This window comes from Mus caroli, chromosome 4, assembly GCF_900094665.2.
Source record: "Mus caroli chromosome 4, CAROLI_EIJ_v1.1, whole genome shotgun sequence".
Lineage (NCBI taxonomy): Eukaryota > Metazoa > Chordata > Mammalia > Rodentia > Muridae > Mus > Mus caroli.
Window position 1 is genome coordinate 132,358,130 of NC_034573.1, and position 17,077 is coordinate 132,375,206.

The following is a 17,077-nucleotide window of genomic DNA, read 5'->3' on the forward strand; positions in this document are numbered from 1 at the left end:
GTGTGTGTGTGTGTGTGTGTATGTGTGTGCGTGCATGTGTGTGTTGCATGAATGTACATGTCCACGTGGAAACAGTTGCCCAGCTCCTCAATCATTCTCCATCTCACTTTTTTAAAGACTTATTTTCTTTATTTTGTGATTCTTTGGCCTGTAGATATGTATATTACCATGTACAGGTAAGACCTACAAAGGTCAGAAGAGGGCATTTCATCTCCTGAAACTTAAGTTAGGGGTGGTTGTGAGCCATCATGTGGGTGCTCCTAACCACTGAGCCATCTGTCCTACCCCTGCACTCTATCTATCCATCCATCCACCCATCTACCCATCCATCCATCCATCTATCTATTGACGGGCTCTTTCACTAAACCTGGAACTCACTGATTCAGCTAGGCTGACTGGCCAGTGAGCCCCTGGGATCTCTGCCTCTCTAGCTCTAGGACAACAGGTATATGCCACAATACCTGGCTTTCCCATGAGTTCTGGGGATCTGGACTCGCTTTCCCACTGAGCCACCTCCCTGGCTCCAGCCCAGGTCTTCTTGCTGTGAAACCCAGAGAGAAATGACATAGGGCCAGCAGGCTGAACGTTTCCAGTTCAGCGAGCATGTGTGTGCCTTGGCAGTTATCCACGTTTCCTGAATTCAGAGGAAGGAGTGAGCATCTAATATCCAGCAGTCCCTGCGCGGCCCCAGCAAGATTTGAATTGCCAACACTGCGTGGACAGACAGACAGACAGACGCCTCAGGGGAGCTGAGCAACTGCTTATTTTCCATCTGCATGGTCAGGGGGCAGTGCAAGAATCATATACAAAATAAACCGCACTTAATCGCCAAACCACTTCCAGATTTCACGAATATGTTCTTACCCAACTTTCCACTGTAAAGGATTATGTTTAGACCTTTTTTTTTTTTTTTTTTTTAAACGGGAACAGCTGTGCTGGACTGGCAGGCGGCTCGACCGAACAGATGTGTATTTCTGGAGGAATCGATTTGCCTTTTTTATTATTATGTCATTGCATTTGGTTTATTGCTGAGCAATTTACATTTTAAGCCACGACTCGCTTATGAACTAACAGTAATAACCACGGCCTCCAGGTAGGGCTATTTATCTCAGCAGAAAGATCTGCTAGACGATGCAGAAGTCACAGCATAAGAGAACTATCCTCCTTTTAAGGCTTAACCGCTGCCCGAGCCAATTCTGCAGCTTGTTGGAGGAAATCTCCATTTAAATTACTCAAGAACGTATATTCTGTGTATGTGTGCACACGCACAGCAAGTCCACATGTGTGACAAGCACTTGCATACATGACAAGGTGAGAGGCCAACCTAAGAGACGTTCCTCAGATGGTGTCCCTCTTCTTGCCTCTTGTTGGTTTTTTTGTTTGTTTGTTTGGTTTGTTTTGTTCTTGTTTCCTTGTTTGTTTGTTCAGTTGGCTTTGTCTTTTTGTTTGAGACCGGATCTCACTATGTAGACCAGGCTCGCCTCGAAATCACAGAGCTCTGCCTCTCCTGTCTCCCATTAAAGATAAGTGCCATCCTACATCCAGCTTACCTTACTTTTTGGAGACAGCTTCTCTTACTGGCCTGGAGCTCACCAACTCAGTTAAACTGGCTGGTCAGGGAGCCACAAGGATCATCATGCCTCTGCCCTCCCCGCACCCCCTTGTTCTGGGATTGCAAGGATGTGCCACCACACCAAGCTTTTTCTTGGGAGCTGGAATCAAACTCAGGTCCACGAGTGCCCAGCAAGGGTTTTACCAGCAGGGACATCTCAGTAGCCCCTAGGAAGGTACGTTTAAATCCAGTGTTTCTTAATCTAGTTTCCATTAGAGCCTGTCTCAGACCCACAAAAGTTAGAAGATATATACCTGCCAGGTGGTAAAAGACACAGAAGTTCATTTTGGCATCAAACAAGCCCAGTATGAATCTAGACCTGCTGTTTTCTAGCTGCAGGAAACTGAACCAATGATCTTTTCTCTGAGTTGCCTCATCCACAAAATGGAGAAATGATTTTTACCTTATTCAAAATTAGAGTAAAAAAAACCTGGTAGCTTATAGAAATAAGAAAATGGTGGTTACCAAATATGTGGATGAGGTGGGAAATAGAGCTGGGAGTGGGGAGATGGGGACAACTGGCTAATGTGCGTGCTTGTGTGTGTGCACATGTGTGTGTGTGTGTGTGTGTGTGTGAGAGAGAGAGAGAGAGAGAGAGAGAGAGAGAGAGAGAGTCTTTTCCTGGAAAGTCGTGAAAAGCATCATTTTGCTCCAGACAAGGAACTAATTTCAGACTAAAGAAATGATCCCCCTGGTCTAATTTGGTGGACTTGTGAGTTTATTGGGGTAGCTTACAGGATCATGGGTGGTGGATTTATTTATAGGAACATAGATGACTCAAAGCCCCCTGAGCCACTGAAAAGCCCACCACAGCATGGGTAAGGACTCAGGAAAGCTACATTCCTAGAGCAAGATACTCAGCTTGCAGCAATTCAGCCGATGAGTATCCCCCCACCTCTAGTGATGGTGTAAGGTTTTTAAACCTTGGGGGAAGTGTTCTTGGGAAGTGTGTAACTTTCTGAGGTCCTTGAGCCAGAGCAGGTCCCCTGTCCTTTCAGAAGAGATTTTTTCAACTTGGAGCAGATAGCAATACAATAGAAATCCCACCGATACAGTTACAAGCAACAGGCAACATGGGCCATTATTGTATTGCACAGTAGGGTTATCACAGTTAGCAATGAACAACCCGATTTCCAAATAGAAAGGAGAGCCACCTAAAGCCATGTTTAAGAGATCCGAAGGATACCTGAGTACCTTGATGTGATTGGGACAGTCCAGATACATGTATCAAATAATCACATTGTATCCAGTGCCACATTCATTATGATTACCAATTATTATTTACCAATTAAAAAGCCCCAGTGTTAAAGTGTGGGGAGGGGATGAAGCTGGACCAGGCAGGTAAGTGTTTAAACAGTTGGGATGTGGTGGATGTGGAACAACGTAGAAATTCTGCCATTTGGGCTGTGGCAGTCAGATCACCCAATAGCTCCTACCTGCTGCATTCATACACTAGCATAGTCCCCATCCATTGGTGTGGACTAGAGCTGTGGCTTAGTCCTGATTAACAGATTATAGTTAAAGCACTGGCGTGATACCTGTGTGGTTATATTACAGAAGACCACAGAGTCATCTTGCAATAAGTTGGTCCAAACCGACACGAATAGGGGTCCTGAACAACAAGGTGTCAAATGGGAAGACCTGAGGATTTATCAATAAAGAAAATGAGAAATACAGAAGACGACGCAATAGCCGAGACCCAGAGGTCTTGCATAAGCGAATGGACTTATGCCAATCGAGTTTAATAAGCACAACACATCTTGTATATTATTTGCAAGGGGAAATGGCCAAGGTCAGCAGAGAGCTAAGTCAATGTTGGCAAAGAGAACATGAAACACCTCAGACACAGCTGCCTTGGGGAGAGTCCAGGGGAAAGAGTCGGATCCCCAGATACAACAGCTTTGACTCCTTTAAGGCACTAATCCCAGACGCAGGCTAGACCTTGCCAAATCTGCCCCTGGACAAGGACACAATGCTAATATTCCTTTTGTCCTTTCACTGGGGTCTCGGAGCAAGCCTTGGGTTGACCTGACTTCCAGCAACTAATTCGTCCAAAGTTCCAGGGAAGAAGCTGCTCCCACAGAACCTTCTACAAACCTGAGAAACCGGTAAGAACCGCACTGATTGTAGAGAGGTTACAATGTTGCAGATCCAGAGTCGAATTACAATTGTCTGCATCCTCGGCCTCCTCCACAGTCATCCCTCACTCATCCCTGGCCCACTTCCTGGCCTGACCTAACATTCCAGTGACTGTCAAAACCAAACAAAACATAAAACAAAAGCAAAAAAAAAAAAAAAACCCTGAAACCCACTTAGAGACCTCCCAGCTTCCACCAACCCACCAAACCAACAATGCCATCAGGCAGCATCTGACGCCTATACCTGAGTGTCCCCGATTGGCTGTAACAGCCTAACTGATGTTCCTACCTATCTATTTGTTTTCAAATGTCTTGATGTGTGATTCACTTTGTACTGTTACTTAAAACAAGCAAACAAACAAACAAAACGTCATGAAACTGCTGTCTTGGTGGAAAGTGGAATTTGGGAAGACCTAACCCCTGTGTTCCCAGGCCAATTGTCCGTCATCTTTAGCTTTAGAATAAATCATTTATTCTCCCCTATGAAGGAAAGCTTTGTTGCTTTGAGGGGACTCCTACTTTGTTGGGTCTTGGAAACACAATTGTCTGCATTTTGGTTGACATTCAATATGGTCCACAAGTCCTAAGCAGTTTGATCAGTTTTGACCAGAAACTAGTTTTGATAAGTGCATACAAACAGTACCACTGTTTTGAGATTCAGGACGTTAGATGACTTGTGACAGTTGGCAAACTTTCTGAAGGTGGGTTGGGACAGTCTATGTTTGGTGTCATTCATCAGCATATTTTTGAGACTCGCCTTGGTTCCATACATTAGTGGGCTTTTTAAATTTCTTTTTCCATAATACTCCAGTGTATGGATATACCATAGCTTACTCATCCATTCTCTTGTTGGAGAACAGCTGGGCTGTTAAATGTTTGCTGCTGTTGTCAATCAAGTAGCTATCATCGTTCTTGAATAGAAACCTTCACACAGAGACACACACGCACACGCACGTGCGCGCGCGCGATCTTTATTCCTTTTTGAAAGTTATATCCAGAGGATGGTAGGATTAATATACATTTACCATTTTAAGGTTGGTCCTACCTTAAACCCTATTTTACACTCTAGCCAGGTAACCTAGTTGTTGAACTGAACGCTTTTCTCAATGGCTATCTTTTCAAAACAACACAGTATTGCAGTTATTCATTTACTGTGGGCCATGCATGGCACATATATGAGGGTCAGAAAACAATGTGTAGGAGTCACTTCTTTCCTTCTACTGTGTGGGTTCCAGGGATTACACTCAGAACTCAGGTGGTCTGGCTTGGTTGCAAGCCACTTGCCTGCTGAGCCATCTTGCTGGCCCCATCATTAGTCTGAAGCTTTGGGTATCTGAACAGCTATGCGTAGTCTCTCAGTTGAACACATGGTCTTGGATTTTTGTTGGTCTTTCATGGTGCTGGAGATGAACCCAGAGCTTTACACATCCTTGACAAGGGCTGGACTCTTAAGCCTTATTCCCAGCCCAGGACAACATTCATATTGATCATCTTCATCCATGCATCTCCTATTGGTATTGATTATTTATAGATCTTCTCTTATGAGCTGATTATTAATGCCAGCCAAGTAACTTGGTCATTTTTTTCTTGAGTTGTTATTCTATTGTTGAGTTATAGAAGGTCTTTTCATGTTCTAGTTGGTTGTACATATTGTGTAGGTTTTTCTCTTAAATTGTGGTTATGTGTGTGTGTGTGTGTGTGTGTGTATGTCTGTGCATGCGTATATGTATGTATATGGTACTTATGTATATGTTTCAGATTTGTATGCATATTAATGAGATATGTATAATGTATATGATTTGAGACAGGATCACATGTGGCCTAGGCTGGCTTCAAACTTGTTATGTAGCTGAGGATGACCTTGAATTTATGATCCTCCTGCCTCACTTCCCCAGTGCTGGGATTTCAGGCATGTTATACCCACACCTAGCTGAAGTATTGGGGTGGATCCCAGGGCCCCATCTATGAGACACCAGTTGATCTACATGCCAACTCCCTTTCATTTTCTTAATGGTGAACTAAAGATTTTTAATATTAAGCTTAACCTATCAATTATTTTATCTTATTTTTCTTGCTTCCTCTCATCTAAGAAGCCTTCGCCTGACCTGAGGACTGGAAGATACATCCTGCATTTTCTTTTAAAGCTTCTGTGGCCTGGCTTTCACATTTGGTGTACAGTCCTTCCAAAATGAGGTTTTGTGGGAGGCAGGGACAAAGGTCTGATTATCCTTCTAATAGCCATAGGTTCTATGACTTGTCAAAAATTCTTTATATTCCTCCTTGGACTGCTTAGAACTCCATCTTCCACATTTCTGGACCCTCCTGTTCCCTCACAACAGTACACCCACAGTTACTATAACCTCAAAGCACATTTTTAAGTCAGAGAAAGAAACTGGTCCAATCTTGTTCTATTAAATGTTATTTTTGCAATCTATATCACTGGCATTTTCAATGACATTTTGAAATCAGCTGATTTATATCCTGGTAAAGAGATGGCTAGGCTTTTTGCTTAGGGTAAAATCTATAGGATCGATTTGAATTGATGCAAGCCCTGAATGAGACCATGTGTCCAGCCCAGGCTCTGGGACGGGACGCCACTGCACTCTGACTCAATTCTCTGATTTCTGTCATCAACTTTCTTAAGCTTTTTGATGAAAGATCTTCACATCTATTTAAAATGCCCCCCTCCTGGGTTGGGTGTCATTGAAAGTGGTACCCTTTGCATGATTTCCAGTTGCTCACATACAGAAACAGATCTTTCTACACTGCCTTTGTGGTTGTGCGGCTGATAGTTCAACTTCTTGTCTAACGCGGGCTTAGGTAGAACCTTTGCAGTAGTTCTCGAACTGTGGGTTGCAACCCCTTTGGGGTCAAATGACCTTTTCACAAAGATCGCCTAAGACCATCAGAAAGCACAGATGTGTACATGATGATTCACAACAGTAGCAAAATTATGAAGCAGCCATGAAAACAATTTTATAGTTGGGGGAAGTCACCGCACCATGAGGAACTGTATTAGAGGGTCGCAGCATTAGGAATGTTGAGAACCAGTGCTTTAGAATTTTATGATTATTTTCATTGATGTGTCAGCCTCACTTCTCTCTCAACTGTTATATCTTTATTTTATTCTCCTTACCCCAGTGTTTATGTGTGTTTGTGTGTGCAAATGCACTCATGCACACCCATGCAGAGGCCACCAGAAGAGGGTGTCGGATGTCCCTCTCTATCTCTTTCCATCCTATTTTCTTGAAACAGAGTCTCTTACTGAATCTAAAACCAGGCCGGGGGTCAACAAGCCCCAGCTACTCAGCTTTCTACTTAGGTGCTGAGGATTTGAACTCAGATCCTGTTGCTTGCCTGGCCAGTGCCCTACTCACTGGACCATCTTCCTAGTCCTTCTCCTGTCTTCCTGCACTGGGTGGGACTCTGGGTGATAACACAAGCAGATGTGCCTGCAGGATCACAGAGAGAGCACACGATGTTTCAGCTGACACATGACAGCCACTGAGTTTTCACACACTGACAAATTGAGAAAAAGCCTTTCTATTATCATTTTTTAAAAAACAAAAATCATGAATTAGTACTGTTCGCCAAATGCTTTTCTCCATCTGGCTGAATAACCATGTCACATTTTCCTTTGGCCTATCAACATGGCAGATTTTACTTAATAAAAGATTTTCACTAAGTTTTAAGTACACTTTGAATGTCTGGGACAAATTCCATACAGTCATGATGGACTACCTTTTGGCTTTAGTTTTTATTCATGTTTTGTTTTAAAAATGGGTTGTCATACAGCTTAGGTTGGCTTTAAACTCACTTATAAGTGAGTCTGGCTTTGAGCTAACGATGTAGCCAACACTGGCCTTGAACTCACTATGTAGCCAAGGGTGGCCTTGAGCCCTGATCCTTCTGCTGCCCTCTCCCAAGTACAGGCATTACAGTTATGCACCAGAACATCTGATTTCCATTTTTAGAGAACAGACAATGGAAAAATTTCTGGTCATGCACACCCATGAGACCCTGTTTAGCTATGATGACACACCTATGTCCTGATGACAACTGTGCACATACATCACAAGGCTAGGAGTGGGTTCTCTTAGGCTACTTTTGTTTTTCTCAATGACCAAGAATACAGTAACAGTTGCTGAAGGCATTATAGGTTGGACAGTTAGGTGAATAAACCAGTCTGGTCAGAATGTGTGAAAAATGGTGGGTAAGCATTGATGCATAAGCACTCTGGAGTATGAGTTTATTAGTCATGGAAGAAAGAAGTGACACTGGTGCTTTCTGAGCAGCGTGGAGCAAGGGACAGAGGCCAGTTCTGCTGCATCACAAATCCCAAACCACGAGGTCTTTTGTAGCTTGACTTGAGGAATCTTTACTCTAATCTACTCTGGGGCTCTTTTGATATTTCTTCAGTCATCTGGGGCCAAAGGAAGTTCAAGGGTTTAATATTATTTTCTCTACTAATGTTCAACACCCCCCTCTTCCCAAAGTGGAAAATATTCTGCTGCCTCATTACATATTATCATGGGCATCCACAGATTCCAGATATTCAGGGACCCTGGGCATCCATGGACCACAGGCATCCACAGACCATAGGCATCCACAGGACACAGACATCCATGGACCATGGGCATCTACAGACTACAGACATCCATGCACCACAGAATCCACAAATCACAGACATCAATGGACCATGGGCATTCACAGACCTATACACATCCCCTCTGTAGCCAAAGCGGTGGCAGGTAGAATGCACAACTACAAGCTTGTGGGGTGCACTCAGATGTCTGAGGCCTGGTGAACAGCTGCAGCCTCAACCTAGAAAGACAAATCTGCAAAATGTTAGAAATCTCCACATGAGCGTAAGAAACCTCACAGCTCCACACCAGCAATCATGCAATTGAGTGTTCAGATGTTGTTTATTTTTAATTGCATTTATTTATTTATTTATGTTTATTTGAATAGGATGCACACCTGTGTGCTATGAAACACATTTGGAGGTCAAAGGACAATTTGGTAAAAGTTGGTTCTCCTTGTATCACATGGGCTCTGAGGATTGAGCTCGGATCATCAGGCTGGGTGGCAAAGCACCCTTAACTGCTGAGCTACCTTGCCAGCTCTGGAGTTTTTTTACACCAGAAAATAATGTCTCTATATAAAATAATATCTGTATAAAATGTTATATATATATGAATATCTATATAGTAATATATTTCTACTTTTCACTTCAAAGAACCCACTGGTAAAGAGGGCTGAGAAATCAGATCCAACTTGAAACAAGTTTCTTGCAGTTAATTCTAAAACCTTTGAAAGATCTAGTGATTCCTGAACGATGTCTCTGGGTCTCTGGAGTATCTAACATGGGATCCAGGACTCAGGCGCTGGGAAGGGTCTAGAAAGGGATGAAAGAGTATCCAAAGGTTAAGGGTCTCTTGCTGGCTTGTTCAGGATGCTCTTCACTCGGGGGCCATCCTGCAGCCTCCCTGAGCCAGTGTCCTGTTATGTTTTCTTACTTTTAATAATCGGGACTTAGTTCTAATTACCATTTTATTTATTAATTATGACTATTAATTATTCATTTGATTGAGACAGGAGTTTCCTATGTAGCCAATGCTACCCTTGAAATCTCAGCAACCTTCTTGCCTCTGCCTCCTTGTACACTTGCCACACTGAGCCACTGTTCAGTGCGTTAGATGTAAAATAGTGTAATTTTCCAAAGTGAAGATAATCTTTCCACGTCCCTGGTGCTTTCTGTCCGCTGGTGAGATGACACAGGGCTGGGGTTGTTGTCCTAGGAGCATCAGATGAGAACAGAGGTGGTCCTGCTAGGAAGCATGGTGATGCTGCTGGGATCTTGGCAACGCAGGACACAGAAGCCACTCCAAGGTGAAAGGGGGCCAGCATGTTTGTCCTTTCTAAACAGATCCTACCTATTTCCTAAATTGAACTGTCAGAGCTGTCCTCCACCCCAGTTAAGCATGGCAGTCCTCGTAGTGGGCACATGTCACCATGCAACAGTCACCAGGGAACTGACAGGGGACAGGTACAGCCCAGCAGTTAAGAGCACTGTCTGTTCTTCCTAAAGACTGTGTTTGATTCCCAGCATCCACCTGGTAGCTCACAACCATCTGTGACTGCTGTTCCAGGGGGATCCAATAGGTTTTAGAAGGACTTGGAGAATGTAAATGCTTTCCTCAAAATCATGGCTAGTGACTATAGGCAACTCTATCTGGAGTCACAGAGCACAGCAAAACCTTGCCCTTGGCTGGAGCTGCTATCTTACCAGTGGTATAATGGGATGGCAGACATGAGCTACCACATCTGGTTTTATGTGGGTTCTGGGGATTCAGACTCGGGTCCCCAAACTTGCACACTTTACCCACTGAGCCATCTCCCTATGGCCATTAAAAAATAGTATTATATATGCTTTTCAATTTTCATTGCAAAAGAATAAGGTGGAGAGTGATTGTTAGCCTCTACACACACACACACACACACCAAACGTTATAGTAGATAAATCCAGACAGATGGACTTTAGTTCTGGCTCTGCCACCTCCCAAGGGAAAGAAGAAACTGCTAGAGTCATGAAGCCATTGTGGTTTCGGTTCTCGACTTTTACAGAACAAAATGGCGACCCCATATCGTCCATGAAAATGTTGTAATGTGTTTTTAATTGAGTGAGCTTGCTGAAGGAGATGGGAGCAAAGAGGCCGCCTGCCACTGTTAAGTGCCTCAAAATGGGTCTTAAAATCAATTAAAACTAAAACTAATTAGCAGAGGAATTAATTGAAAGGGAGACGTTTAAAAAAAAAAAAAGAAAGAAAGAAAAATTTCATTTGTTTCAAACTATGTCTGAACAAGATCCAGTGTGTGGTTCTCGTCGTAATCAATGAAAACAGAGCACATTTCTCAAAGGTGTGGCTGTCAAAGCCTAAACAATGCTCCATGCAGAAGCAGCTCCTTAACCAGCCTGAGGTTTCAAAAGCAGTACATGGAGAAATGTATATGTAGCCATGGTGGACAGAAGCCTGAGGTCACCTTAAAAAAACAGGCAGGGAGCCTATAGCAGTGTCTTCAGTGGGCAACTTCTCTGCGGTAGTTTGTAGCCAAGGGAGAATTCTCAGTTGCTCTCGAAATCCATTTCAAATGCCCATCATCTTCATTTATTAATGCCAATTCTCCATAAATTTCCTCCAAAGTGGCCAAAGAATTATGAAGTGGGCTGAATCTTTCTGTTTTTTTATTTTTATTTTTTTTCCTAACCTGGCTCCCATGTTCTGGGAGCCTTAGACCCAAAGACTGGGCTAGGTGGGAGGTAGACTGTAGCAGATGCATACCAAGGCATATAATAAACAAGAGCTAATGAAAAGTCCATCCAGCGAGGACAGCCTTGTCACCTCCCCTCTGGTGACCTCTCCCCTTTACTCCTGACCCACTCCTCTCCTTGTTCCCAGGGAATCTGCTTCTTTCCCCAGCTTGATTTTTTGCATTCTCCTACCTTTGTTGTATGTGCATGTGTATAAGTACATGTGTGTGTGTTCATGTGTGTGTGTGTTCACGTGTGAACATATTAGTATGTGTGTGTAGGAACACGTATATACATGTGTGCATGTTCCTGGAAGCAAGAGGGCAACCTCAAGTTTCATTCCTCAGGAGCAGGCTACCTTGCTTTAGAGACAGGGCCTCTTGCTGAGACCTGCAGCTCACTGATTAATCTGGGCTGACTGGCCGGTGACCCCAGGGGACATTCCTGTCTCTGCTTTCCCAGTACTGAGACAGAAACACATGTACTTGGCTTTTCACATGTGTGGTGATTTGAATATGCTTGGCCCAGGGGGTGGCACCATTGGGAGGTATGGCCTTGTTGGAGTAGGTTGGCCTTGTTGGAAGAAGTGAGTCACTGTGGGCGTGGTCTTTAAGACTGTCTTCTCCTGTTTTCCTTTGGAACAAGATGTTGAACTCTCAGCTCCTCCTGCATCATGCCTGCCTGGATGCTGCCGTGCTCCTGCTGTGATGATAATGGACTGAACCTCTGAACCTGTAAGCCAGTCCCGATTGAATTGAATATTGTCCTTATAAGAGTTGCCTTGGTCATGGCGTCTGTTCACAGCGATAAAACCCTAACTAAGACCACATGGGTTTGGGGGATTGAACGAGAGACCTCATGTTTGCATGGCAAGCATTTTACTGACACATCAAACTCCCCAGGCCTCCTCTCACCTTCCCTGTTGTTGCTGATGTTATGGGTGGTTTGGGGGGGGGGGGCTTTTCTCCACACCAAGGTCGTATATGAATCATGTGTTTTCATTCACTTATTAAGGGTCTGTTTGTTCAAGCTCTCGCAGGCTTGAGAATCTGCTAGTGCACAGAATAGAAAAGAACCATCTGCACCCTCCCGGTGCTCCGTGCTGAGAAGGAAGCAATGCCAGGTGTGAGAAGTGAGCCCAGTATGCAGAAGGCAGGAAGTGGTGGGTGCGGAAGGTGGGGCTGGGAGAGGAGTGGCAGCTGGAGAAGTGGCTAGGTTAAGTGTCCATGTGAAAGTCTGGGAGGAGTCTGCTGGAGAAGGAACATTGAGTAGAGAGTTGCCTCAGCTGAGGGTTCAACTGTGTGGAAGACAGAGTGTGTGGATCACTGAGGGGTGAGATATTCGGGAAGGAGCTGTCCATATCCAGGTGCAGACAGGGGCATCCCTGTGTGTTTTGAGAGCAGCAGAGATGTGTATGCAGCTGTAGAGGAAGAAGGAAGGAAATGGAGACATGGAGACAGAAAGGCCATGTGGCCTCAGGTGGACATGAAAACAGCAAGGCCATGTGGCCCAGGGACTCTGGGTTGAGAGTCACTGTGGACCTCAGAACAACCAACAGCATGATGTCATATAAGATGCAAGAAAGCTACTCTGCTAGTGCTCTAACAGGGTCATGTGCAGGTAGAGATCGGGCATGATGATTAAAACACCCGCCCTCCATGATATGCCCACCATTAGTCTCCACTTTACAGATGAGTACCTGAAAGCCTACCTTTAAGAAGGAACGAGAGCATGGCTTTCATTCAGGAATAAAAGTAGCATCTGATAGTTTCCCTGGTGTGTATGTGTGCATGTGTGTGTGTGTACAGGTGTATGTAAGTGTACATGTGTGGGTGTGCATGTGCACATGGAGACTAGAGGTCAACCTTGGGTGTCACTTCTCAGACATTGTCCACCTTATATTTGAGACAAGGTCTCTCTCTGGTAAATGGGCTCACAGATTAGATCAAGCAGGCTGGCAGGTAACAGGCTGCCTCCATCTTCCTAGTGCTGCATTGCACATGCCTAATGCCTGACTGTTCATATGGGTTCTGGGATGGACTCCTGTTCTCATGGGTGGGTACCAGCTTTTACCTGCCTCTCCAGATCTCTTCTAGTCTCTTCTAGCCTCTGGCAGCCCTAGACATTTTACTTTTATTTTGAAACAAGTGAAAGCTATCAAATGCTCAAAGAGGGGGCAAAAAGGAAACATTTTCTTTCACAGATCAGCAACTTCAGAAAAAACCACAGAACTGGCTTCTCCCGCCATGACTCAGAGAGTCCCGAGAGACTCTGCAGGAGGCAGCGAAACCTTCATGGCTAGAGGTAAGAAGCAGGTACCTTGTGCTCTGTCATCTACAACTTATATAAAACCAGATCAGACCACCCACAGCAGTGTCTCTGAAGTAATGCAGACTTGGCACCGAGACTCACACTGATTTTTTTTCTTTATAGGAGATAAAGACTCTGAGGCTCAGGAAGGCTTGGAAGAATCGTCTGAGGTCACTCCATGTCTATTGAAGTCAGGGTCTGAACCCACATTATCTGACTCCCACTGGTACCCCAGCCTCTCACTCCACCAGCTTAAGAGAAGTAGAAATCTACTTAAACATTTTCCACGATCTGGAGATTAACCAAACTTGGTTGTGTAATCTTCTAGAAAGAAATATATAGCTCTGTATCTCAGTTCACAAATAGTTTCTAAATATCTTCTAGATGCAAAGTATTGCTATAGGGCACAAGGGACCCAAGAATAAATGAGACACGGCTTCCAGTGAGCCAGCAACTGAAAGCATGTGTCTAGTGGAAGGCAAAATTCCCCAGTCAACCACAGTGAAGGAATTCTACAGGGAAGGGCGTGGGATGGCTGTGCAGATTAGCAGCATGAGCCGGGTACGTGTCTTGGGAGTGTTCCCATTTCATACCAGGTGGAGCTTTGTTAATTATGACAAGAAGTTAAGGTCAGAGGAAAACTCACAGGAAGAGGGTAAAACCCACACTTTCTGACAAAAGTTGTTTTTCTTATGTTGATTCATTTTATGGGTGGACTTGACTAGGCCACGGGATGCCCAGATATTTGGTCCAACATTATTTCATGGGTTCCTATGATGTTCTGGCTGGCTCGCCTTCTGGTCCTTGCACATTCCGGGACTGTTACGCACCAGGCAGAATGGAAGAAATGCAGCTTGTCTGGGTGGGGTGGGTTCTTGGGATCTCAGTTGACTTGAGTGCTGGGGAGAAAGAGTCTTCTCCGGGGACTTCCAGTGAAACAGCAATCCTTTACGGGGGAGGGGAAACAAGGGCCATATAAACCTTGGGGACTGGGTAGGGGTTGGAGGATAAGTGTACACTATTGGCTGGGGCCGAGTACTGGGAATGCTTCATTTGCATGAAGGAGAATTCCAGGTGCTAGCTCGGCACGTCCTTACAGGGAGAGAGGAAGTTAAGCCTTTGATTTGGACACCAAACTACATGACTACCTTAACTGTGGTGGAGCTGGGGGTTGCAAAGCTATATACACTGGAGCATGCGGGAACCAGAACAGGGAGGGAATCGATCTTTAGTCCTGCTGGTCTCAAGACGAGATTTTTTCAGGGTTTGGACATGTCTCGACGTCACTCTTGCTCCAGACCTGTTCTTCCGGTTGTGCGGACCTCACTTGCCCCACAACGAGGTAAAAGTTAGTCAGTTTCTCCTTGGTGTGATCCACACCTGAAAGAAACTTCTTAGGGATTGTGGTGGTTAGAATGAAAATTGTCCCCTATGGGCTTGGGTATTTGCGCACTTGGTCTCCAATTGGTGGCACTGCTTAGGGAGATTTAGGAACTTGGGCCTTGTGGGAGGAAGTACGTCCCTGGGGGCAGGGATTTTGAATGTTACAGCCACGCCCACTTCGAGTTCTCAGCTCCTTGTTCCTGCTGTCTTACTGCCGTTCCTCCCTGCTATGATGGACTCTCATCCTCCTGGAGCTGTAGGCCCAAACAAACCCTTCATTCCACAAGTTGCTTTTGGTCATGGCGTTTTACCATAGCAAGGAAAATTAACAAATACAAGGACGAGTGATCACTTTTGCCGTTGTGATGGTGGATGGCATGGCGCAACAGAACAACTCAGGATATCAAGGTTAAAGCACATGTTAGGGTTTAAATGGTGAGGTTTGAATATTCTCACTGGGATCTGGGGCTCACACATTAGCTCAGACTGGCTGGCCAGTTGGCCCCCAGATTACCCTGTGTCCAACCCCTTCCCTATTGCTGGAGTTAGAAGCACACACCACCATCCCTGCTTTTTGTGTGGGCGGTAGGGATGAAACTCAGGTCTTCATGCTTGTGAGGCAAGCACTTTATGACTCTATCCCAGACAAATAATGTGGCTTGCAGTAATCAGGGATATGAGAGGAAGGACAGGACTCTGGAGAAAACAACAGAGCTAGCCTTAGCAGGTTCTAGCCAGCTCCCAAGGTGCCCTGCCCCCACTCCAGGAGCATGAGAAAGAAACCACAGCTCTTTCCTCGGTAAATGTCTCAACTTATAGGTCTCCTACCTTCATACATAGCTCCTCATCTACCACATTTAATTATAGCAAACTGGAATTATGAGAAAGGGTGCCTTCATTTGTAGTTCCATTTCTATTGCTGTAATAAGATACCATGGCAGAAGGTGGGTTTGGGCAGAAAGGACTTACTTGGTTTACAATTCCAGATTACAGTCATCATTTCGGGGAAGTCAAGACAGTCACATCATAGCCACAGTCAAGAGCAGAACCAGAACAAACATGTTCATCTTGTTCCCAGTCCACTTTCTCATATCTCAGATGGTGCGGGACCCCAGCCTAGGGAATGGTGCTGCCCACCATGGGCTGGGTCTTCCCACATCAATTAGTAATCAGGATAATCCCTCACAGACATGTCCACAGGCCAACTGGATCTAGGTAATTTCTCATTGAGACTCTCTTCCCAAGTGCTTCTGGATTGTGTCAAGTTAGCCATTATAGCTTCTAAGAAAATCTCCATCTATTCCAGGAATGGGACCACCTTGGACATGCTGAGGATGGACCAAGGGAAGAGAATTGATAGACCACGACTTGTAATCCTGACACCAGAGGGAGGAGGGCTGTGGCGTTTGGCTAGGTCTTCGATAATCCTCAGAGATTGTTCTTGCTTTTGTTTTCTCACCTGACAAAATCAAACCTCAGCTGCTTGACCTACTGCACCCCAGTGTTCTTTTCTCTCTACAGCATAAGAGCCAAGACTGCTGCTGTTATCTGGGGGAATTTGAGAAGAGGCATCTTCCTGTAGTGATATCATGGTGGCCAGGAAGCAGAGCTGTATAGGAAGGGATTAAGGCAAGATATAGCCTCAAAGGCACATCCAGAGTGATCAACTTTTTCTAGCTAGGTCTCGATTCTTGAAGTTTGTGATAGCTCCCAAGATAGAGCCAAAATAGCGCCATCATCTAGGATCTTGTCATCGTCCCATAAGCCAGTGGGGGACAATTCATATTCAATGCTTAACAAGGGTATTTATTTGGGGATGATATTACATTCTGAGTGAAGCATTGCATACTGAATGAAGCATCTTGACCTATGTCATGTGCATGGGCCTACCTGGAAAAGGCCAGTCTAGGACAAAAGAGAACTCTTTCTGCCTGACAGCCTTTAAATAGGAACAATGTTCTTGTCTTCTCATGGTGATATGGCTTGATGCTTGTTGATCTATGTAACAATGTGTGTATGTGTGTGTGTGTTCACCTGCACACTTCTGGGGTTATAGGGATGTACACAGCCACACCCGGCTTTTTACAGATGCTTGGCTTCAAACTCAGGTTCTTATGCTTGCATGCAAGTGCTCTTACTCACTGGGCCATCTTGCTAGCCCTCATTGTAGTCATTAATCTCCTCATCCATACATTAAAGGATCTCTGATATGTAATTTAGAATTTTTGGATAATACCCAGGAGAGGTATAGCAGGGTTATAGGGTAGTTCCCTCTTTCTCTCCCTCTCCCTCTCCCTCTCCCTCTCCCTCTCCCTCGCCCTC

At 44.8% G+C, this 17,077-nt stretch overlaps 1 protein-coding gene across 2 annotated transcripts in view; it reads right to left on the reverse strand.

The window, feature by feature from the left end:
• Positions 1-17,077, reverse strand: part of Kazn (kazrin, periplakin interacting protein) — a 978,630-nt gene that overhangs the window by 572,417 nt on the left and 389,136 nt on the right. The window lies entirely within an intron of this gene.